Genomic DNA, 26,093 nt, shown 5'->3' on the forward strand with positions numbered 1-26,093 from the left:
CCTGAAGAATAGGATAAATTCTTTTTAAAACTGCATTATGTCTAACCGCTTCTGAAGAGCATGTGGAATGATCGGTATCAGAACAGTATACCTGAAGGAGCGTCTCCACCCCCATCATTCAGCCCAGACACTGAGGTCCAGCTCCAAATGCCTTCTGGTGGTTCCCTGCCTGCAAGAAGTGAGATTACAGGGAACCAGGCAGAGGGCCTTCTCAGTAGTGGCACCTGCCCTGTGGAACGCCCTCCCATCAGATGTCAAGGAAATAAACAACTATCTGATTTTTAGAAGACATCTGAAGGCAGCCCTGTTTAGGGAAGTTTTTAATGTCTGATGTTTTATCACTTATTAGTATTATTATTATTACTATTCTGTTGGGAGCCACCCAGAGTGGAAAACCCAGCCAGATGGACGGTGTATAAATAGATTATTATTATTATTATTATTATTATTATTATTATTATTATTATTATTATTGCAATGACATACTGAAAAAGTGACCTGCTTACTGTGCTAGCATGGTTAATAATAATAATAATAATAATAATAATAATAATAATAATAATAATAATAATAATAATAATAATTGCCGGACACCACTTTGGTACTTCCTCTTTCCACATTTTTAGAATGAAAGGTAACTCCTGAACAGATATATGAAAACCTACAAGAAGAAAAGTGGAAAAACTGAGGAAACTCATTTCCCAAGAAATATTTCCAAGTTGTTCTTTCCCCCTATTTATTGCCCCAAAATTGAAAGGAAAACCACAAAAATTGGTAGGGGGACAATTTTTTCCATATTTTTTTCCAGGTCTTCACATCTCTAGTGCTTCTGATGTAAATGTCCTTCTCATCTGTTATCCTGTTTCCCACAACTGTTAGTCGGGTGGCCTTCAGGGACAGCCAGGTCTGCTTCCAGGAAGCCCATGAGAAGGCAACCCTGAGGAACTCTACATTAGTTGCTAGCAGTGGGCACTTCTACGTGTAAATGAGAAGACAAATATTTCTTCCCTCATCAGTCTTCTCCCTCCCCTGTTTTTCTCACATCCACACTGCTCCACGACAAAACCCTTCCACCCCAAAAGAGATACCCATCCGCTTCATTTTGATACATCAAAATAAGAGAGGGTCTCCAACTTTAATTACTGAGCGTCGGCTTAAAATATCAGCCTACTGTTGACATCCACAGGAGACTACAGAACCCATGATGCAGTGCAACTGTGATCAAAATACACCTCCACAGAAACATCCCAGGCCTGTGTAAGGCAGGGAATGGAAGCCAGAACCACCACAGCAGAGGCAAATAACAAAGCATAGGTTCCAGCGTTTCTCTAATCAAAACAGGGACATCCTATTCCACAAGAGTGATTTTACTACTAATTTCCCATCTGACTGGGTTGCCCCAGCTACTCAGGACAGCTTCCAACATACATAAAAGCCTAATAAAACATTAAACATGTTTTTTTAAAAAAACAAAACCTTCCCTATACAAGGCTGCCATAAGATGGATCAGTTGTTGGATACTTCAATTCCCTCCAACATTTCTCTGATGAAAATAGGGATGTCCTAAAGAAAAGGGGTCTCTTTATGGATCACTGCCTTGTCATGGCAAAGGGGCTTGAATAACTCAGAGTACCTATGAGTTATGCTGTGCAAGGCCACCCAAGACGGACGGGTCTTAGCCGGAAATTTAGACTAAATGTGATCCACCTGGAGAAGGAACTGGCAATCCACTCCAGTATTTTGCCAAGGAAACTCCATGGACATAAAAAAGGAGTAGCTTTGAGAAGAAAGTGAGAGTTTCCAAGTCATGCCCTGGTTCATGGGATCATGGAGAGTCAAACACAATTAAGATGACTAAACAACAACAACAAAAGGAAAAGGGAGACATTCTGGGATCAAAGCAGAAACCAGGGTGGCTTCTGTAAATGCAGGGTTCCCTGGGGAAACTGACAAGGTTATTTTTAAGGTATTTTAAATGGTTTCTCAAAGGGTTAAGAAATCATACTAGCTGCTCATTGCAGGCAAGTTCGTATGTATAGTCAAAGAAATGGTTCAATGCCTTGAGTTAATTTATAAGAAACTTTTGCAGCACAGATAAAGCTTCACTGTCTGTGTGATCTCTTCAAAGAAACAATTTCTTCATTAACTGGATGTGTTACTGCTATGAGTGTTATGTGTTTCCCAGAAAGGTAGGCTTGCCTGACTAATTCATTCTTTGGGAATTCTGATGCAAACTGATAGGATCATTGGCCTCATGGACTAAGGTGGAAATTAGTCATCTTTGGATTTTGTGTTTCTCCAAAATTTGCAATACAGTTCTTAGCTTTAAAAAATCAAGGATCTGCATCTTAGCATAAAATCTGTTTTCAGAAATGCATGATTTGAGAGAAATATGTATATTGGAAAAAAAACGTTTAAAATTAACCATGTTTGTGGCAAATTAAATAACAATAGCAATTGTAGATTAATGTGGGAAGGGGACCAAAGAAACTTATGAATGGAAATGGATTTATGAATGAATATGGATCTATGAATGAACATGGACAGGAAATAAACTGACCCATTCATCCCTAGCACTGGAAAATTGGTTGGATAAATGACTTCATCTAACATACTCCCTGCACCCAAGAACACACTGTCTGCGCAATGGAAGACCTACAACCAGGAAGATTTACAAAGAATCACATATTTTAAAAACAACTGTCATGGTTTGATAACAGGACCTTATCATTGTTACCCCAGAGATAGGTTTGTTTTTTTCAAAAAAGAAATGCACCATTGCCTACAACTTCTTTGGAAACAGTACAATATTCTTTTAGAAAATGCATACCATGGTTTACTGCCCACTGTCAGGTCCTGTGGCAAGAATGGGGAAACATTTTGGCCCTCTGGACATGACTGGACTCCCAGCTTCTTCCAATACAAGTCAGCATGGTCAATGGTCAATGATGATGGAAGTCATAGCCAAGCAAGATTTTTTTTGGGGGGGGGGTCCCAGGTCTGCCTACTCCTCCCAGATGGACTGGGGTTCTGTACCATTTCACACCTGTGAGGGAGGCAGGTTTTTGTACAGCCGTGTGTCACTGTGGTGGGTCTTCGGAGGAGGAACCCACTTGACTGTCACAGGTAAGTCACCAAATTTATCCTGAATCTTTCTGTACCCGATGCAATATTCTAATATTTCCATCATTTTTTGCCTTCTTTTCATTCTCTGGTTCTTGATTGACTTTTGGGCTTTTCGTATTATATCTACGCTGATTCTTTCATAGGGACTGCTGAATTGTTAAAAAAACCAGGCAGTGGGTTAAAAAAAATCCTATTCGCTGCATGTAGAAACAAAGATGGATCGGTTTAATCCTACTTCTCAGGTGGTGGGGTGCGTCAATGAAATGTCTCTATAAACTCTGTCAGTCTTTCCCACTGGGTGGAAATTATATTTGAAAACTGAGTTTGAGTTGTGGCATCTCCTATACAGCTGGATTACATCTGATGGTATTCACTGATTCTGCTACTAAGAATCCTGACTGTGAATGAAGAAAAATAGAGTAAAATAGATAGTTTATAAACTTGCAACAAGCTCTTTTTAAATATTCACTGAGAGTTTCCATCTAGATTTTACTTCAATGATAGAAACTATGCAATTGTTTTTCCAAAGTTGAACTGAGTTTTGTGGATGACACTTCATCAAAATGAAATGGTAGATCTTATACTACTTTTTTGGGGGGGGGTTATTCTGAGAAATGCAATCCAAAATCCATAACAATAGCACTTTTGAAGTCTATGCAACCGCAAAGGCAGAAGCAGACTGTGAATTTTAGCCTTACGCAGTGACTTTAGTGAGATTGTAGGAAAAGAACCACTTTATTGAGTGCATACAAGTGTATGCAAAACCAAAATATTAGACTCTGGGATGCCATAAATTTTAAAGACACCCGATTGTTCAAATTGTCATGTCACCCTCTAAGACATCTAGATGAAATCAGTCTTGAAGATGGAAATCAGGAGCCTATTATTACTATAAGAGAATACAGGTGCCTGATTGCCACCATCCAAGCCGATTTCACAGATGTATTAGTTTTTTCACATGTTGACTTGAATCCGCATGATCTAAGTGTTTGATCTCAAAGCTAATTCCTCTGGGGCATGCTATTATATTCTAAAGTAGGCTGGGTATAGAAGGCATTGGGGTCCAAGCATCCTTTCTGAGAAAGGTTCGCTGGAACTATTTTTGAGCTTCCACAATGTCACCACATTGAAATTTTTTCAAAGAGGTTTCTCCAAGAGAAACTCTTCTTAGATTGCACCCAGAATTGTCCATCAGTGCATTGCAAGGATGGGACAACCTGTGACTCCTCCAGATTTTTCTGGGCTGCAGCTCACAATAACCCTGGCCATTACCGTGCTGGGAAAACTACGGAGAGTTGAGTCCAACAACTCAAAACAGGTTCTCCCTGTTTTGATAGGCTCAGGGGTTTTTTAGGGAGAATGTCTTCTTCCAGAATATATTAGTGATTCCATGGCAGGAGTAAGTGGCAGAATCCAACCATTCCAATGCATTTACTGGAATCGAGTCAACATATATATATATATATATATATATATATATATATATATATATATATGTCTGTTTGGGAAAACCCTGCTATAACGTATAGTATTCTCTTACAATTCTGTGTGATACCAAAGCTAATTCCTCTAGGACATCCTATTTTAAAGATCTGATCTTCTAAGAAGGGCTGAGAATGTGATCAGTGGCGATGAGATTATGATAACAGATTACTAATTCACAAGAACTCAGCCCATCATCCCCAATTGTCCCTAGTTACCAGTGATAGGTATGGTTTTCTGATGTCTGTTCCTGGTCAATGTTTCCTGCATTTGTCCACATAATAACTTTGGGAGATGCCTTATTGAGCAGCTGGATGTGAAACCCGTGGCCCTCCAAACATTGTTGAGCTCCAGCTCCTATCAGCTGCAAATGCTTAGAGATTATGGGAGTCATAGCCCAACCACATCTGAATAACCAAAGCTTTCACATCCCAGTATGAGAGTATTCAGTGTTCAATGATTCAGCTTCCTCCACTGTAGAAGTTAGATTTCTGGGTGGATGCATCTTGTGCCCATACAAGTACATTGGTCTTGGTTTATAGAAGTACAACAAAGTAAGCAAGGAGGGTGGTAAAGGTGAGGAAATTATGAGGAAAAACTTGAAGAAACTGTGTCCGTTTAGCTGGCACAAGAAAAAGCTGAGCTGGGGGATAAAGAATGATATCTGAAGGTCTATCGCCCAGAAGAGGACTACAGCCTGTTCTGTGCTGCCCCAAAGGGCGGATCCAATAAAGTTTGAAGGAGGATAAGCTTCTAGACAGTGAGAGAAGTTCAGCAACACCATTCAGTTGCGTAGAGGGTTTCTGATTTGTTGATCATCATAAAGGGGACGATGATGTATGGTAATTATCCAGAAAGGTTGTGGGTCTTTCTTCAAGTGTAGGCTGGACAGAGTTCTGCTGAGATCACTCTAGCTCTGGATCTCCTGCAGCAAGCAGGATGTTGGACTAGGTAACCTGCAGGAGCCCTTCCATAATTCCCCATTCTCTATGGCTCTCCAACTCTATGATTCTATAGACTTATACTCCATGCAGTGCTCAGCTTGCCGCATTAACCCATTAAGCAACTATGGAAGCATATATTGAATCACCCACTGACTAGTCAGTGGAAGCTGGTCCATTTGGGTCAATAGGGTGCTACCCCATCAACCTCAATGTGCCCTCAACCAGCGCTCACATGACTGCTTTCTTTCTAGCAACCACTACGGGGGTGGCCCTGGCTGTCAGCTTTTCCTCCTTAGTCTCAGTGTTGCCCTTCTAGTACTCAGCAGGGAAGAGGATGGGGACCAAATTAGAATGAGCTGGCTTTCCCTGCCACTGGTTCCAACTCCACCTAACTTTGGTCTCCCTTGCTTTCTGCTGTACCAATCCCAAAGCGCATCACTGTAATGAAGGCAGGTTCTCAGCATATATCTAAGCAGAAGAGTATATTTAAGCAACCCTTCTACAAATTAAATTAATCCAGCAGGCAGATTGTCCAGCAATGTGCAATGGTGAGGAACAAGAGGAATGGCTTGGTCAGCAATCCTTAAGGTGGGAATGGGGTGTTCCAATGAGTGTCTGCCAATTCTGATTTCTGAGCTGCTGAGGGTAAGTTAGACTCAGTGTCATGTATCAGTCAAAATGGAAGAATAGGGTGCTTCTGAAACACACTCAGAGTGTCCTGCTCTGATTACAGCACAACCAGGACCTACACTCTGAGGACTGGGAGACAGCCTTCCCAAACTAGAAGACATGACTTCCAGAGGCATTTGTTTTTTAAACAAGGAAATAGGATCCGATTGCAATTCCTTTATGAAATCAAATAAATTACGCAATCCCATATGTCTCTATTATATAATATTCCCCTGAGACACGACGCTTAACCAGATTTGCCATTGACTTCCAGGTCAGCCAACAGTACCTCCAACAGTGAATGTCTTCCCACCATCCCCAGAAGAATTGAAGAGCTCAGACAAAGCCACCGCGGTGTGTCTCATGGATGGCTTTTACCCAGGCATTGTCCAAGTTACCTGGCAGGCTGATGGCGCCACCATCTCCTCTGGGGTGGAGACAACCACGCCCACCAAGCTGAATGACAAGTACGCGGCCAGCAGCTACCTCAGCATGAAAAAGTCCGACTGGGAGAGCTATGAGGCAGTCACCTGCAAAGTGACGCATGAAGGGAAGACCGTTGAGAAGGTGGTGAGGAGATTGGACTGTGCCTAAAGGCTGGATGGGTCTGTTGAGTTCCTCGTGCCTCCAGCAACCAAGAAGAAAGAGTCCTTTCATATTCATATTCTCTGATTTCCTCTAATGCTATGTTGATCCATCGTCTGGTTTCCTCCCTTATGTTGTACCATTCCCCACACCCCCTCTCTCTTCTCCCTGGAATCCCCTTTGTATGTTGGCTTATAATGTTTGCAAATGAATAAAATGTCATACATTTCACCAGTGTTTTTTCTTGACCCACTCATTTATTCCATCTCCTTCAAACAGGTTGTATTCATGGTTTCCTGTCCTATCACAGAAGGAAGTGTGCTGTTACTCAGCCAAAATGCACTCAGCTCAGGTCTGTGGCTGATAGCAGCAGTGATAAAAGCAGTGCGATTTCAGGGAATGTAGGAAGTAGCCTTCTCCCAAGTCAGCCCAGTTATCCATCTAGGTGGGCATTTTCTACACTGGTGGGGTGTGGCTTTCCTGGAGATCAGGCAGGGTTCTCTCTTAGTCCTACCTACCAATTTAGGTCCTGAGAAATGGAAAAGGTCAATTTCGGTTCAGCATGCATCCCAGATTCATTTCTGGTGGGTATTTCAAACATTCCCAAACATCACTTACAATCCGACATGTTCTTCCTTCCACGCAGTGGATCACTCAATGCATTCAGGATGTATAATGAAGAGATACTAGGCTCTAGTTAATTAAAATCATGGGTTTCTCCTGAGTATAAGATAAAATGAAATAAAATAATTTCATAATCACTGGGAAGCTGTTAACCAATACCTTACCAATATACAAACTAAATTAGCAGACATGAAGTAACCTTGGGTTAAGTACTTAATTCGTTCCGGAGGTCTGTTTTTAACCTGAAACTGTTCTTAACCTGAAGCACCGCTTTAGCTAATGGGGCCTCCTGCTGCTGGCGTGCCACCGGGGCACGATTTCTGTTCTCGTCCTGAAGCAAAGTTCTTAACCCGAGGTACTATTTCTGGGTTAGCGGAGTCTGTAACCTGAAGCGCCTGTAACCTGAAGCGTATGTAACCCGAGGTACCACTGTATAGATCTAGAACAGGCATTTGAGGGAGGTCACAGCTCAGAGGCAGAGTTGGGAAATAATGGGAGAGGAGGAGACAGGACCAGAATGGCAGCTGGCTGACATGGTGTCTTTAGAAAGCATCCCAGACCCTCCATCTCCCAGAACCTGTGAGCCTTAAAAGTAGGAGATCAAAGAGCGCAAAGACAGAGGGCATGTAGCAGCACCCACGGAAGTGATGACAAATGAGGAAGTGGGAGAGATGGGGATGGAAATTCACTCAGGAGAACACCATTATCCAAGAAGATGGGTTCTATAGCTTCTCTCTGTAATACTGAAATAAAAAAGGACAGTAAGAAACCTTTCCTTGTTTCTATACTTTCCTGGACAAGGAGCCAGGAGCTGCTGACAGCAACTTGACAGGGGGAAAGGGGGAGAGAGGGAGATAGCCATGTCCTGGGAAGATGTTTATGGCTGCTTCTGAGCCACATGTACACAATGGGTACCAGGAGTGCCAACTTGACTCCGCGACTGTGGGTGTCTGGCACCATAGGTGCAATGAAGTGTTCATGGCCCTGGCACAGAAATTTGTGGGTGCCCGGCCCCTTCATGGGGAATTTTGTGGGTGCTCAGGAACCCAGGGCAACAGGGAGTGAACCTATGATGGGTATCAAATGTCAGGGAGTATCAAATGGTGAGGATTTACACCAGCTCAGCAAACAGGTCTCTCCTTAGCCAGCTCCCACTTTTTTGATTTCCAACCCGTCCATGGGGGGTCAGCTTTCTCCCCTTCACTCTCAAAGTTCTCCAGCTGCTGCATCTCATCTCTCCTCAGCATCCAACTGGACCCTACTTAAGCCAGAGTTCTGTTGACCAACGTTGTCTTCCATTCCATGCCTACATCTCCTAAGCTAATTGCCTTCCTCATGCTCACAGATTCACCCTCATAACAATGAGCAGTAGTCCCCACTCCATCTCCCCCAGTTTCCGCCTATGATGGGCTACTACGAACACACACAACAGTTCAATTATGATAAAATGCACATCTACAATGTTTCAAAGAGGCCTTCTACAGCATCATTTGTTTATTATGGTCTGCCTATGCCGTCCTTCCTTCCAAAGGAGCCCAATGTGCCACAGGCATCATATCATGTGTACCCGCTGTTATTTAGACCTGAACATATGTAAGCAGACATGGTGCAATCTACCTCGCTGACAAGGTGACCATGGCTGAACCTCATGGATGGTTCATCAGGGCAACTCTCTACCTTGGAACTAATTGCCACTCAAATGAGACACATAAATCAGAATAATAAAAGCCATCAGTTTATGATTATCGGCTTTGCAAAAGTCTGCTCCTGCGCCTTCTATCTATGAAATCCATGGTGCTGACCACAAAATCCATGGTGCAGTGCAAATTCTGATCGAAATACATTTGCAGGGAAACTTCCCAGGCCTGCGTTATTCCACACAAGGAGTTGGACAGTGTGCAAATGAGAGAGGTCAGAAGTCATAGAAGCAACCAAGAGTTTTCTTCTACCCCCAAATCCTAAATGCCGGATTATGTGGAAGCATCTCACCCTGAATAAATGAAATTCATTGGCACCTCTCAAACTCAATAACAAGCTCATTTCTAAAAAAACAGTGATAACTGTTTTCTCTGAAACATACCTGTAGCTTATTAGGGAAGTTCATATTTAAGCTCCAGTGCATTGAGTTTAATTTATAAGAAACGAGTGTGGCACAGACAAGGCTTCACTGCTTACAGATTAATTCACTTTGTGAGGCCTCTTGTAAGAAACAGAGCCAACATCTGCTGCACAAAATAAGGCAGTGGTATCAATAGTTTGGTTCTCCTATAGAGATCTAGTTAGGATGACTAAAGCAGAGGTAGACAACATGGTGGCTTCCAGATGTTTTGGACTACAATGCCCATCATCCACAGTTAGGATGGTCAATGCTTAGGGATGATAGGAGTTGTAGTCCACAGGAACTGAAGGGCACCACAGTGCTTTCCCACGGACCAGAGAAATTCATCTCTAATACTCCTTAGATTTAGAAATGAATAACTAGGAACAGAACTACTTGGAAGTCCAGAGATTCTTCCAGGTACTCAGCACAGACTGTATCCGCCTTGCCCAGAGATGAGCCAGGTAAGTCTGACATTTTTCTTCCCAAACTTACTGCTCTGTACAATATTTCATTGTGTGTTCCATTGACTCTAAGCATTCTTTAAAACTGTATTTGAACTCCTTGTTTGGACTGGTGTTTGTATACCACTTCATGAAATATTGGATTTTTGGGGAAAGCAGCTTATAAATCTATTAAAAATAAACTTCTTCACAATTGGGGGGAAATATGTCACTGTGGGGCTGTGAGTTAAACCAAAGAGTCTAGGACTTGCCGATCAGAAGGTCGGCGGTTCGAATCCCTGCAACGGGGTGAGCTCCCGTTGCTTGGTCCCTGCTCCTGCCAACCTACCAGTTTGAAAGCACATCAAAGTGCAAGTAGATAGATAGGTACCACTCCGGCGGGAAGGTTAATGGTGTTTCTGTGCGCTGCTCTGGTTCGCCAGTAGCAGCTTAGTCATGCTGGCCACATGACCCGGAAGCTATACGCCGGCTCCCTCGGCCAGTAAAGCGAGATGAGCGCCGCAACCCCAGAGTTGGTCACGACTGGACCTAATGGTCAGGGGTCTCTTTACCTTTACCTATGTATACCGTAAGGGCAATAGCAGTTCTCCTATTGCCCATTCTATTCCCAGATGGGATAGTTGTCCCATTGTGAAGGAACAGCAGGTTTTTGTCAAGCTGTGTCTCACTGTGGTTCGTCTTCGGAGGAGGGACTCACTTGACTGTCCTTGGTAAGTCACCAAATTTATCAGTCCTTTCCACACCTGTGGCTATGTTTTAACTTTTCCATCACTTTTGCCCTCTTTTCCTTCTCCGACTGTCATTTACTATCCAATGAGAATTTACTATAAATGGTATTTGAAATCCTAGGCAGAGAAGAATTGTGCAAACCCATTTTGCAGGCTTCTTCTCTCCCCAGTAACACTGGAAAGTTAGGGGTGGACGGGGATTTCTTTTCCTTAGTCTAGGTCCTTGTGACAGTATTTGGGGGAAAATATATCAAAATATCCTTGGTGGCTGAACCATTGGATGCATTATGTGGTAAAGAAGTAAAACTGAGCTGTAATGTCACTGTAAGTAAAACAGAAGTTGTCCTATTACGCATGTGAAGGAACAGCAGGTTTTTGTACAGCTGTGTGTCATTGTGGTACGTCTTCGGAGGAGGGACCCACCTGACTGTCACAGGTAAGTCAATGAATTTATCACAACCCTTTCCATACCTGTGACTATATTCTAACTTTTCCATCATTTTGCCCTCTTTTCCTTCTCTGACTGTAAAACTGACTTTAGGGTTTCTGTTGTTTAGTCTACAATGAGCCTTTAATAGAAACTGTATTTACAATCCTAGCCAGAGCAGGATGTCGCAAATCCGTTTTACATGCCTCTTCTCTCCTCAATAACACTGGGAAATTATTGGTGGGTCATTGTAACAATCTTCGAAAATATTTCTTTCAAATTCCCCTTCCCGGCTAACCTTGACATAATCTTACTGTTAGATGCAAAAGACGGTAGAGAAGTAAATTTGAGTTGTAGTGTTCCTTCTAGGTACCCAATATGATTTATGAGGAAGGTTGAATCAGTTTCTAATGGTGCTCCAAAATCCATATTAGTGCAAGAGACCAACCAAATAAAATAGTGTAGAGAATCTCAGCTTTCCAGTCCATTCTGGAGAACTCATAAACTTGCAGACTGCCTTGTGACATTTGGGCTGGGTTTATAAATGTATAGTCCCACTGTAGATTTCTGAACTTTCTTAGGAACTAATGTGGCTCTCTTCACTTTTTCTATTGTGGGTCTTCCTATCTAGAATCATAGAACAGATTCTGTTCAAAATAACAGTTTTTTGTTTTGTGAAACTCAGTAATCCACAGGCGCAGGCTCCCAAACGACTTTTTAAAATAAAAATCTGAAGATGTTCAACATGTTATTGATAGTTAAATGTAGCCACGTAAAATGTAAACCACAGTCTACATATTTCAGAAAAACTGAATGGGTTTTTCGGAGAAAGTTGGAGTGAGGGTTATGCAAGAAGGTGTAGAGAGATCTAAACTGATATATCTAGAAAAATCACTTGAGATTTAAGGGGCACGATGGAATCAAATGCAACAAACTCCATTTTTTAACTGAAATAGAGGCACAGCAGTAGAGAGAATTAACCAATTTCCCTATATCTTTAGTCTCAATTCTCACACCCTAAACTTAATGTTGCTCTCACTGGGGGGAAAATACGTGGGTACTTTTCTTCCTTTGTTCATTTTTTTATTTGCAAATATAAAAGGAAGGAGCAAAGCCAAAGACATTAGGTTGTATCTAATACTAGTCTTGTTTGGAGTAAACCAATTGCAATTGCAGGCATAAAAGACGTACATTCATTCATTTCAGTGGGTCTTTTTAGATTAAAACTGAGTTGCATGCTACCCAGCTGGCACTGGCAATAAGAATATTCCATTAATCCTAATGTAAATATAATTATACGCAGATTTACAAATAGGTATAGAAATGATACTGATCATTATAAGCCATGCATTAAAAGGGAGAAAGCCCAGGGAGGTCTTCAGACCGCTGTGACACCTTCAGACCTAGAGGGGTTTAACAATCAATTTGTCTCCCGTGGGAATTCTGGGAATTGTAGCTCTGTGAGGGGAATAGAGGGATCCTAAAATCTCTCCGCAACCTTTCCAAACTACAGTTCCCAGAGTTCTTTGGGTGAAGCCATGACTATTTAGAGTGCTTTGATGCTATTTTAAATGGGTTGTGCAAATGGGTCTATACAAAGAGGGGTAAATCTGCTTGGAGTTGTGTGTATGTTGGGGAGAAAGATGGTGAACGTGAACTGATTTGAAAACATGGGAAATGGAACTTAAGCCCAGAAAAATAAGAAACTAAAATTGACCCATTAATGTATCCCTGTTACCTGACTACAACACCTGCCAATAGGATGCCTTATACAGAGGTGCTTGTTCTTTTTCTCTGACAGTGGTTGAAATCATATTATTATTATTATTATTATTATTATTATTATTATTATTAAATGGATAAAAACCCATGCTCCTATTCTGCTTTCAGTGAAGCCATCCACTAACATATGAGAAGGGGACAGAGTTTTCTCTGATTTACCCCACGCAACTGAGGTCTCCACTGGCTTAAAATTCATTCCAGATGGTTGTGGGACCTTCTGAACAGTGTGAGGCAGTTGGCAGCGAGGGGAAGGGGGAACCAGAAAAAAACAGCTCCCCGTTTCTATGTTAAAAAAAATTAATAACTGGAAGGGATTTCACCTCGATGATTTTTTTCCTCCAGATTCAGAGTTAAGGCTTGTTTACAGAAGTGAAATGCTGTGTTTCCCCTCTATATGGCTGTGCCAGCGAACAAAAATGGCTGCTGCTTGGACTCCCAAATGGGCAGAGTGCTGCTGCACTCTGTTCATGCTTGTGAGCTTCCCATAGACACCCAGCTGATCACTGTGAGAGCAGAATGGAGGACTAGATGGGCCATTGCAACCCTGATCCAGCAGACCTCTTATTTTCTGATGCTCTTAGAGGCCATTTTGCAATACCCGTTGCCAGGGATCAAAAGCACAGAGAGGGCTGTTCCTCTCAAAATCTTTTCGCAAGCTTGCAATAGACATCAGGTTGACCGCTATGAGCACAGTGTCCCAAGCCGATGGGATTCTCGCCTGATCCAGAAGGGCTCATCTTATTGACTTTAAAATATTTATGTGCAATGAAAGTTCACCCCCTCTGAGAGCAAGCAGGCTGCTTTAATGATCTCTCCTTTGCTATGGCAGCCAGTATAAACATGTGGCTCATTTCCCCAGAAGAACTCGTAATTTTGAACAATCCTTTGTACAGTGGTACCTCAGGTTAAGTACTTAATTCGTTCCGGAGGTCCGTACTTAACCTGAAACTGTTCTTAACCTGAAGCACCAGTTTAGCTAATCAGGCCTCCTGCTGCTGCTGCGCCGCCAGAACACAATTTCTGTTCTCAATGTTCTCTGAAGCAAAGTACTTAACCCGAGGTAATATTTCTGGGTTAGCGGAGTGTGTAACCTGAAGCGTATGTAACCTGAAGCGTATGTAACCTGATGTACCACTGTGCTTAAGAACAAGTGACCAGTCCAAATTGTGCATTGACCTTGTCCACTCCTGACCATGTCAGGGATGGGGTAACATAGTAACCCTCTACCTTCTGCTGTGACACCAGAAAACACATCAGCCCTGGCCATGCTTAATGGGGCTGTCACCGATTAGAGAGACACAGATTCCACATCCCTGTGTTATGCTGACTGGCAGCACTTGCACAGTTATGGGATAGGGAGATCTGAACAGCTTTCTTCTTTCTTCGGCCGAGTAAGATTGTCTTCCATAAACACAGTTTTAAAAGTGAGTCTGTAAGTGACTGTGGAGGCCGATTCTGGATCCACAAGTCCTTCCACAGTGGAGACATGGGTTTCCGGGTGGGTGTTGGTCATGGTGAGGGTTTCCTGAGTGTGCCTTCCTCTTAGCATGTTTCTCCCTTTCGTTCTGAGTTCGAGCATCTTCAAAGTTCACAACACCTTTCGTAAAGGCTGTTCTCCAAATGGAGCTCTCGCAGGCCAGTGCTTCCCAGTTGTCGGTTATTACACAGTGGTACCTCGGGTTACATACGCTTTAGGTTACATACACTTCAGGTTACAGACTCTGCTAACCCAGAAATAGTACCTCGGGTTAAGAACTTTGCTTCAGGATAAGAACAGAAATCGTGCAGCAGCGGTGCAGCGGCAGCAGGAGGCTCCATTAGCTAAAGTGGTGCTTCAGGTTAAGAACAGTTTCAGGTTAAGAACGGACCTCCGGAACGAATTAAGTACTTAACCCGAGGTACCACTGTACTACATTTTTTTAGATTTGCCTTGAGAGTCTTTAAATCTCTTTTGTTGACCACCAGCATTGCTCTTCCCATTTTTAAGTTCAGAATAGAGTACAATGGTACCTCCAATTGCAAACAGTCAGATCCCAAGGAATTCACAATTGGAGGTGCAGCTACTGCGCATGTGCGTGGCACTGTTTAGTGCTTCTGCGCATGTGCGCATGGTGAAAAACCCGGAAAAATACTTCTGGGTTTGCCACGTACATACCCCAAAGGATATGTAACCGGAGGTCAACGTCAGTAGAGGTACCACTGTAGTTGCTTTGGAAGACGATAATCAGGCATCAGCACAACATGATCAGTACAACTTTGCTTCTTCCAGTACACTGGCCTGTCTTCCCAAATGATGTGTAAAATTTGACAGCAGCTCTCTAGTGCCTATGGTGTTCTAGATGTAGATATTCCTAACTAGACTGATGCAGTCTAAACTCTTCCTCTCACAGATCACCACAGTTCAAACATGCCAAGAATGCCTGTGTTGCTTCATAGATCATAATATATTTTGCATGGGCTGAATCGTGTGTTTGTTGCGTGACATTTTTGGTTGCTATAAAGGAATACGACCTGGTTCTCCTGGGCCTTTTTCCTAGAATCATAAAGAGCTGTAAGACATCTTGTAGGACACTTTCAGCTCAAGGTATAGTTTCCAAATAGTCACAGGTCCTTCCAAAACATTTCAGCACACTACATTGGGAAACAGGGTCAGATAGTGCTTCCTCTATGAAATCAAATAACTTATTACATGTGTCAAATATTTAATAATCCGCTGAGACACGACACTTAACCAGATTTCCCCTTGACTTCCAGGTCAGCCAACAGTACCTCCAACAGTGAACGTCTTCCCACCATCCCCAGAAGAATTGAAGAGCTCAGACAAAGCCACTGTGGTGTGTCTCATGGATGGCTTTTACCCAGGTGTTGTCCTAGTTACCTGGCAGGCTGATGGCGCCACCATCTCCTCTGGGGTGGAGACAACCACACCCACCAAGCTGAATGACAAGTACGCGGCCAGCAGCTACCTCAGCATGAGAAAGTCCGACTGGGAGAGCTATGAGGCAGTCACCTGCAAAGTGACGCATGAAGGGAAGGCCATTGAGAAGGTGGTGAGGAGATTGGACTGTGCCTAAAGGCTGGATGGGTCTGTTGAGTTCCTCGTGCCTCCAGCAACCAAGAAGAAAGAGTCCTTTCATATTCATATTCTCTGATTTCCTCTTATGCTATGTTGATCCATCAAGTCTGGTTTCCTTCCTATGTCGTACCATTCCCCACACCCCCTCTCTCTTCTCCCTGGAATCTCCTTTGTCTGTTGGCTTATAATGTTTGCAAATTAATAAAATGTCATACATTTCACCAGTGTGATTTCTTTACCCACTCATTTATTCCATCGCCTTCAAACAGGTTGTATGCATGGTTTCCTGTCATATTACAGAAGGAAGTGTGCTGTTACTCAGCCAAAATGCACTCAGCTCAGGTCTGTGGCTGATAGCAGCAGTGGTAAAAGCAGTGTGATTTCATGGAAACATGGGAATTGGCCTTCTCCCAAGTCAGCCCAGTGGTCCATCTAGGTGGGCATTTTCTACACTGCTGGGATGTGGCTTTCCTACAGATCAGGCAGAGTTCTCTATATGAGGTGCTTTTTTCTGGGGGGATGCAGGGGCAGGTATACCCCTAAACATTTTGTGAATCTAATAGGAGAAGAAAAAAATTAGTTTCTTCTCTGGCACGGTGAATCGTCTGTTCCACTGCTTCTCCCAATGGTGGCCTTTTGTCCATTTACTGGGTCTATTTTTCTCAAATTGAACTACAAAATGGTGATTTTCTTGAGCCAAAATGAGAGTACCCCATTTTTTTTAGAAAAAAAAGCACTGTCTATATGTGACCTGTGATCCTTTCCAATGGGCAGTGCTTTATCTAAACAGGTTCTAGTGCTCGTGGAGCAGAGCTACATAATGGCTCATGAACCTTTTTAGTATTATTAATGTGATCAATTGACCCTTTTAAGTGCTTTTTTAAAAAATGAATTAGCTTCCTTTGCCCAGTGGAAGTTGACTGCCGCTCTCACTTTTTCTGGTTGTCCTTCCACTCCACAATTCATTTCAGGTGGTCTTTCAAACATTCCCAAACATTGCCACTGGCCTGCCATCTTCTTCAAGCCACAATATGGAGAGTGGTCCATTTGGGTCCATAGGTACAAATGGAGCTCTGGTTCACCAACCCTGGTCCACCAACCTCAGTGTCCTCAGGAAGACCCAGCCTGCCTGCCTTCTGTACAACCATTCAACAGATGGCTCTACCTCCACTTGGCTCTAGCTCTACTTTCCACCCAATCAGTTTCATTGCTCTGATTGCTTTGGGGAGGCAATATGAAGAGCCGATAGCCTCCAGTGAATGAAAGTCATAGGTTTCCCTGAAGAATAGGATAAATCCTTTTTAAAACTGCATTATGTCTAACCGCTTCTGAAGAGCATGTGGAATGATCGGTATCAGAACAGTATACCTGAAGGAGCGTCTCCACCCCCATCATTCAGCCCAGACACTGAGGTCCAGCTCCAATTGCCTTCTGGTGGTTCCCTGCCTACAAGAAGTGAGGTTACAGGGAACCAGGCAGAGGGCCTTCTCAGTAGTGGCACCTGCCCTGTGGAACGCCCTCCCATCAGATGTCAAGGAAATAAACAACTATCTGACTTTTAGAAGACATCTGAAGGCAGCCCTGTTTAGGGAAGTTTTTAATGTCTGATGTTTCATCGCTTTTATTATTAATAATAATATTCTGTTGGGAGCCGCCCAGAGTGGAAAACCCAGCCAGATGGGCGGTGTATAAATAAATTATTATTATTATTGCTATTATTATTATTGTTATTATTATTACAATGACATACTGAAAAAAGTGAACTGCTTACTGTGCTACCATAAATCCTGGTTAATGATGATAATAATAATAATAATAATAATAATAATAATAATAATAATAATAATTCCCGGACACCACTTTGGTACTTCCTCTTTAACCATTTTTTGAATGAAAGGTAACTCCTGAACAGAGATATGAAGAGTGGAAAAACTGAGGAAACTCATTTCCCCAGAAATATTTCCAAGTTGTTCTTTCCTCCTATTTGTTGTCCCAAAATGAAAGGAGAACCACAAAAATTGGTAGGGGGACAATTTTTTCCATATTTTTTTCCAGGTCTTCACATCTCTAGTGCTTCTGATGTAAATGTCCACCTCATCTGTTATCCTGTTTCCCACAACTGGTAGTTGGGTGGCCTTCAGGGACCACAAGAAGGCAACCCTGAGGAACTCTACATTAGTTGCTAACAGTGGGCAGTTCTACATGTAAATGAGAAGATAAATATTTCCTCCCTCATCAGTCTTCTCCTTCCCCTGTTTTCCTCACATCTACACTGCTCCATGACAAAACCTTTCCACTCCAAAAGAGATACCCATCCGCTTCATTTTGATACATCAAAATAAGAGAGGGTCTCCAACTTTAATTTCTGAGCGTTGGCTTAAAATATCAGCCTACTGTTGACATCCACAGGAGACTACAGAACCAGTGCAACTGTGATCAAAATACACCTCCACAGAAACATCCCAGGCCTGTGTAAGGCAGGGAATGGAAGCCAGAACCACCACAGCAGAGGCAAATAACAAAGCATAGGTTCCAGCATTTCTCCAATCAAAACAGGGACATCCTATTCCACAAGAGTAATTTTCCTATTAATATCCTTCCCATCTGACTGGGTTGCCCCAGCTACTCAGGGCAGCTTCCAACATATATAAAAGCATAATAAAACATTAAACTTTTTAAAAAAAAAAAACATAAAACTTCCCCATACAAGGCTGCTATAAAGATGGATCAGTGGTTGGTAACTCAATTCCCTCCAACATTTCTCTGATGAAAATAGGGATGTCCTATGGAAAAGGGGCCTCTTTATGGATCACTGCCTTGTCATGGCAAAGGAACTTGAATAACTCAGAGAAGCTATGAGCTAGGCTGTGCAGGGCCACCCAAGACGGACAGGTCATAGCCGAGAATTTAGACTAAATGTGATCCACCTGGAGAAGGAACTGGCAATCCACTCCAGCATTTTGCCAAGGAAACTCCATGGACATAAAAAAGGAGTAGCTTTGAGAAGAAAGTGAGAGTTTCCGAGTCATGCCCTGGTTCATGGGATCATGGAGAGCCAAACACAATTAAGATGACTAAACAACAACAACAAAAGGAAAAGGGAGACATTCTGGGATCAAAGCAGAAACCGGGGTGGCTTCTGTAAATCCAGGGCTGTTCCCTGGAGAGACTGACAACGTTATTTTTAAGGTATTTTAAATGGTTTCTCAAAGGGTTAAGAAATCATACTAGCTGCTCATTACAGGCAAGTTCGTATGTATAGTCAAAGAAATGGTTCAATGCCTTGAGTTAATTTATAAGAAACTTTTGCAGCACAGATAAAGCTTCACTGTCTGTGTGATCTCTTCAAAGAAACAATTTCTTCATTAACTGGATGTGTTACTGCTAGGAGTGTTATGTGTTTCCCAGAAAGGTAGGCTTGCCTGACTAATTCATTCTTTGGGAATTCTGATGCAAACTGATAGGATCATTGGCCCCATGGACCAAGGTGCAAATTAGTCATCTGTGGATTTTGTGTTTCTCCAAAATTTGCAATACAGTTCTTAGCTTTAAAAAATCAAGGATCTGCATCCTGGCATAAAATCTGTTTTCAGAAATGCATGATTTGAGAGAAATATGTATATTGGAAAAAATACGTTTAAAATTAACCATGTTTGTGGCAAATTAAATATCAATAGCAATTGTAGATTAATGTGGGAAGGGGACCAAAGAAACTTACGAATGGAAATGGATTTATGAATGAATATGGATCTATGAATGGACATGGACAGGAAATAAACTGACCCATTCATCCCTAGCACTGGAAAATTAGTTGGATAAAGGACTTCATCTAACATACTCCCTGCATCCAAGAACAGACCGTCTGCGCAATGGAAGACCTACAACCAGGAAGATTTACAAAGAATCACGTATTTTAAAAATAACTGTCATGGTTTGATAACAGGACCTTATCATTGTCACCCCAGAGATAGGTTTGTTTCGTTATTTTCAAAAAAGAAATGCACCATTGCCTACAACTTCTTTGGAAATAGTACAATATTCTTTTAGAAAATGCATACCATGGTTTATCGCCCACTGTCATGTCCTGTGGCAAGAATGGGGAAACATTTTGGCCCTCTGGACATGACTGGACTCCCACCTCCTGCCAATACAACTCAGAATAGTCAATGGCCAATGATGATGGAAGTCATAGCCAAGCAAGATTTTTTTGGGGGGGTCCCATGTCTGCCTACTCCTCCCAGATGAACTGGGGTTCTGTACCATTTCACACCTGTGAGGGAGGCAGGTTTTTGTACAGGCGTGTGTCACTGTGGTGGGTCTTCGGAGGAGGAACCCACTTGACTGTCACAGGTAAGTCACCAAATTTATCCTGAATCTTTCTGTACCCGATGCAATATTCTAATATTTCCATCATTTTTTGCCTTCTTTTCATTCTCTGGTTCTTGATTGACTTTTGGGCTTTCTGTATTATATCTACGCTGATTCTTTCATAGGGACTGTTGAATTGTGAAAAAACCAGGCAGTGGGTTAAAAAAAAATCCTATTCGCTGCATGTAGAAACAAAGATGGATCGGTTTAATCCTACTTCTCGGGTGGTGTGGGGTGCCAATGAAATAAGGCTTGAAAATGTCTCTATAAACTCTGTCAGTCTTTCCCACTGGGTGGAAATTATGTTCGAAAACTGAGTTTGAGTTGTGGCATCTCCTATACAACTGGATTACATCTGATGGAATTCACTGATTCTGCTACTAAGGATCCTGACTGTGAATGAACAAAAATAGAGTAAAATAGATAGTTTATAAACTTGCAACAAGCTCTTTTTAAATATTCACTGAGAGTTTCCATCTAGATTTTACTTTAATGATAGAAACTATGCAACTGTTTTTCCAAAGTTGAACTGAGTTTTGTGGATGAGACTTCATCAAAATGAAATGGTAGATCTTATTCTACTCTTTTGGGGGGGGGGGTTATTCTGAGAAATGCAATCCAAAATCCATCACAATAGCACTGTTGAAGTCTATGCAACCGCACAGGCAGAAGTAGACTGTGAATTTTAGCCTTACGCAGTGACTTTAGTGAGATTGTAGGAAAAGAACCACTTTATTGAGTGCATACAAGTGTATGCAAAACCAAAATATTAGACTCTGGGATGCCATAAACTTTAATGACATCCAATTGTTCAAATTGTCATGTCACCCTCTAAGACATCTAGATGAAATCAGTCTTGAAGATGGAAATCAGGGGCCTATTATAACTATAAGAGAATACAGGTGCCTGATTGCCACCATCCAAGCCGATTTCACAGATGCATTAGTTTTTTCACATGTTGACCTGAATCCGCATGATCTAAGTGCTTGATCTCAGAGCTAATTCCTCTGAGCAATGCTATTTTAAAGGTCTGATATTCTAAAATAGGGGCTGGGTATAGAAGGCATTGTGGTCCAAGCATCCTTTCTGAGAAAGGTTCGCTCTAACTATTTTGAGCTTCCACAATGTTACCACACTGAATTATTTTCAAAGAGGTTTCCCCAAGAGAAACTCTTCTTAGATTGCACCTAGAATTGTCCATCAGTTCATTGCAAGGACGGGACAACCTGTGACTCCTCCAGATTTTTCTGGGCTGCAGCTCACAATAACCCTGGCCATTAGCCGTGCTGGGAAAACTACGGAGAGTTGAGTCCAACGACTCAAAACAGGTTCCCCCTGTTTTGATAGACTCAGGTTTTTTTAGGGAGAATGTCTTCTTCCAGAATATATTAGTGATTCCATGGCAGGAGTAAGTGGCAGAATCCAACCATTCCAATGCATTTACTGGAATCGAGTCAACATATATATATATATATATATATATATATATATATATATGCTTTCGTAGATTTTCACGGGTACAGGAATGCAGGTTTTGGTGTCCTCGGGTGTCTTCCCGTGTAAAAGTTGGGGTGTCTAGGCGACGTTTCGACGAGGTCTCACTCGTCATCTTCAGGCTGGTGCTTTCGGCTTCTTGTTACTGGAACAGAGCAGGATCTCAGTGTTTGAGTTCCTATAAATACTGTTGAGGAGGTGTGGTGTATAGCCTCCAATGTTCTGGGCAGAGAGGAGGTTCCCAGGCTAGTGTGCCTTTTCTTCTTTTGTTCCTTAATTACTTGAGGGATATCTTGAGTGATTTCTTGAGTGATTTCCTGAATCCCACTTAGGTGGGTCATTAGGTGTGGATTAGTTGCTAAAGCCTTCGTGTCTTGAACTCTTGAACTTTGTGAAGAGTTTTTCTGAGAAGATGGCTGTACTGCACTTGGTTGTGCTCTGGCTTGGCTTCGTGTATAGGGGCGAGCTGTGGTTTTGTGGCCTGTGCCAGCCAAATCTGTGTAGGGATTGCAGGGGGGTGCAGCATCCGGAGGTGCCACCCTGGTTTGGCTACTGGATGGTGTCTGTAATTTATCTGTGGAGAGGGTCTGGGTTTGGGTCTGGTGTGGTTGATTGGTGATGGCGTTCTGTGTGCCTCTGGATCTGGTGTCAGATTTTGTGGGGAGGGCTAATTTCCAGATGTCTGGCAAGCGGGATGTGTCGTCACGCTTGTTCATGTTGTGAGGGTGTTTCTCTATCTCGATGGCTTCCATGATTATTCTCTTGTGGTGATGTTCCATGTTAAAGAGCAATTTGGAATCTGCAAAATTAATTTCGTGTCCTGTTTCTTTCATGTGTTGGAAAAGAGAGGAAGTTTTTTCTTCTTTTTTGACGGCATTCTTGTGTTCTGCGATACGTGCATTTATTCGTCTGTTTGTTTGTCCAATGTACGTGGCTGGGCAGACTTTGCAGGGTATTTCATAGACCCCTTGGTTTTCCAACTGAATTTTATCCTTGGGGTTTCTGAGGATATTGGCTATTTTTTGGTTGGTGCAAAAGGCTGTTTTGATATTGTGTTTATGGAGGATTTTGCTAATTTTATCTGTAGTGCCCTTGATATAAGGAAGGAGGGCTATGCCATTGTTTTCTTCTGTGTCTTGGTTTTTGGGGGGTGTTTCTTTTTGGATATATATATATATATATATATATATCTGTTTGGGAAAACCCTGCTATAACGTATAGTATTCTCTTACAATTCTGTGTGATACCAAAGCTAATTCCTCTAGGACATCCTATTTTAAAGATCTGATCTTCTAAGAAGGGCTGAGAATGTGATCAGTGGCGATGAGATTATGATAACAGATTACTAATTCACAAGAGTTCAGCCCATCATCCCCAATTGTCCCTAGTTACCAGTGATAGGTGTGGTTTTCTGATGTCTGTTCCTGGTCAATGTTTCCTGCATTTGTCCACATAATAACTTTGGGAGATGCCTTATTGAGCAGCTGGATGTGAAAGCTGTGGCCCTCCAAACATTGTTGAGCTCCAGCTCCTATCAGCTGCAAATGCTTAGAGATTATGGGAGTCATAGCCCAACCACATCTGAATAACCAGAGCTTTCACATCCCAGTATGAGAGTATTCAGTGTTCAATGATTCAGCTTCCTCTACTGTAGAAGTTAGATTTATGGATGGATGTATCTTGTGCCCATTTAAGTACATTGGTCTTGGTTTATAGAAGTACAACAAAGTTGGCCAGGGGGGTGGTAAAAGTGAGAAAAATATGAGGAAAAACTTGAAGAAACGGTGTCTGTTTAGCTGGGACAAGAAAAAGCTGAGCTGGGGTATAAAGAACAATATCTGAAAGGCTATCACCCAGAAGAGGACAACAGCCTGTTCTCTGGTGCCCCAAAGGGCAGATCCAACTAAGTTTGCAGAAAGATAAGCTTCTACTTGGTGAGAGAAATTTAGCAACACCAACCAGTTATGTAGAGGGTTTCTGATTTGTTGACCATCATAAAGTGTATGATGATGTAATTACCTATAAAGATGGTGGGTCTTGAAGTGTAGGCTGGACAGAGTTCTGGTGAGATCACTCTAGCTCTGGATCTCCTGCAGCAAGCAGGATGTTGGACTAGGTAACCTGCAGGAGCCCTTCCATAATTCCCCATTCTCTATGGCTCTCCAACTTTATGATTCTATAGACTTACACTCCATGCAGTGCTCAGCTTGCCGCATTAACCCATTAAGCAACTATGGAAGCATATATTGAATCACCCACTGACTAGGCAGTGGAAGCTGGTCCATTTGGGTCAATAGGGTGCTACCCCATCAACCTCAATGTGCCCTCAGCCAGCGCTCACATGACTGCTTTCTTTCTTGCAACCATTACAGGGGTGGCCCTGGCTGACAGCTTCTCCTCCTTGGTCTCACTGTTGCCTTTCTAGTACTCAGCAGGGAAGAGGATGGGGACAAAATTAGAATGAGTTGGCTTCGCCTGTCACTGGTTCCAGCTCCACCTAACATTGGTCTCCCTTGCTTTCTGCTGCACTAATCCCAATGGGCATCAATGTAATGAAGGCAGGTTCTCAGCATATATCTAAGCAGAAGAGTGTATTTAAGCAACCCTTCTACAAATTAAATTAATCCAGCAGGCAGATTGGTGAGGAACAAGGGGAATGGCTTGGCCAGCAATCCTTAAGGTGGGAATGGGGTGTTCCAGTGAGTGTCTGTCAATTCTTATTTCTGAGCTGCTGAGGGTAAGTTAGACTCAGTGTCATATAGCAGTCCAAAAGGAAGAACAGGGTGCTTCTGAAACACACTCAGAGTGCCCTGCTCTGATTACAGCACAACCAGGACCTACACTCTGAGGACTGGGAGACAGCCTTCCCAAACTAGAAGACATGACTTCCAGAGGCGTTCGTTTTTTAAACAAGGAAATAGGATTCAATTGCAATTCCTTTATGAAATCAAATAAATTACACAATCCCATATGTCTCTATTATATAATATTCCCCTGAGACACGACGCTTAACCAGATTTGCCATTGACTTCCAGGTCAGCCAACAGTACCTCCAACAGTGAATGTCTTCCCACCATCCCCAGAAGAATTGAAGAGCTCAGACAAAGCCACCCTGGTGTGTCTCCTGGATGGCTTTTACCCAGGCGTTGTCCAAGTTACCTGGCAGGCTGATGGCACCCCCATCTCCTCTGGGGTGGAGACAACCACGCCCACCAAGCTGAATGACAAGTATGCAGCCAGCAGCTACCTCAGCATGAAAAAGTCCGACTGGGAGAGGAAAGAGGAAATCACCTGCAAAGTGACGCATGAAGGGAAGACCGTTGAGAAGGTGGTGAGGAGATCGGACTGTGCCTAAAGGCTGGACGGGTCTGATGAGTCCCTCGTGCCTCCAGCAGCCGAGAAGAAAGAGTCCTTTCATGTTCAAGGGGGCCAAGTTTATTCTCTGATTTCCTCTAATGCTACGTTGATCCATCAAGTCTGGTTTCCTTCCTATGTCATTCCCCTCCCCACACCTCCTCCCTTCCTCTTCTCCCTGGAATCTCCTTTGTATGTTGGCTTATAATGTTAGCAAATTAATAAAATGTCATACATTTCACCAGTGTGATTTCTTTACCCACTAATTTATTCCATCTCCTTCAAACAGGTTGTGTTCATGGTTTCCTGTCATATTACACTCTGTGCTACACAGAAGGAAGTGTGCTGTTACTCAGCCAAAATGCACTCAGCTCAGGTCGACGGCTGGTAGCAGCAGTGATAAAAGCAGTGTGATTTCATGGGAATGTAGGAAGCCGCCTTCTCCCAAGTCTTCCCATTGGTCCATCTAGTTGGGCATTTTCTACACCGGTGGGCTGTGGCTTTCCTGGAGATCAGGCAGGGTTTTCTCTTAGTCCCACCTACCAATTCAGCTCCTGGGAAATGGAAAAGGTGGATTTGGGATCAGGATGCATCCCAGAATCATTTCTGGGGGGTATTTCAAACATTCCCAAAAATCCCTTCCAATCTGACATGTTCTTTCTTCAACTCAGTGGAGCTCTTGTTGCATTCAGGATGTCCCCTAAAGGCTGAATGAGTCCATTGTGGACCTCATGCCTCTATCAGGAAGAAAGAGTCCTTTCTTCCTCCAGGGGACCAAGTCTGTCCTCTGATTTCTGCTAATGCTACTTTTATCCATTAAGTTTGGTTTCCTTCCTATGTCGTTCCCCTCCCCACACCTCCTCCCTTCCAAT

At 42.7% G+C, this 26,093-nt stretch overlaps 2 gene segments (V, D, J or C); both read left to right on the plus strand.

Annotated features, from left to right (window-relative positions):
* The first annotated feature begins 3,017 nt into the window (after positions 1–3,017).
* LOC310667138 (Ig lambda chain C region-like) lies at positions 3,018–7,042 on the plus strand. The segment is given in 2 exons: positions 3,018–3,126; positions 6,496–7,042.
* A 1,991-nt stretch (positions 7,043–9,033) lies between these two features.
* On the plus strand, positions 9,034–25,462 carry LOC310667139 (Ig lambda chain C region-like). The segment is given in 4 exons: positions 9,034–9,059; positions 10,604–10,702; positions 11,083–11,156; positions 24,903–25,462.
* The last annotated feature ends 631 nt before the right edge of the window (positions 25,463–26,093 follow it).

Source organism: Podarcis tiliguerta (assembly GCF_965153285.1).
Source record: "Podarcis tiliguerta genome assembly, chromosome: 16".
NCBI classification, from domain to species: domain Eukaryota; kingdom Metazoa; phylum Chordata; class Lepidosauria; order Squamata; family Lacertidae; genus Podarcis; species Podarcis tiliguerta.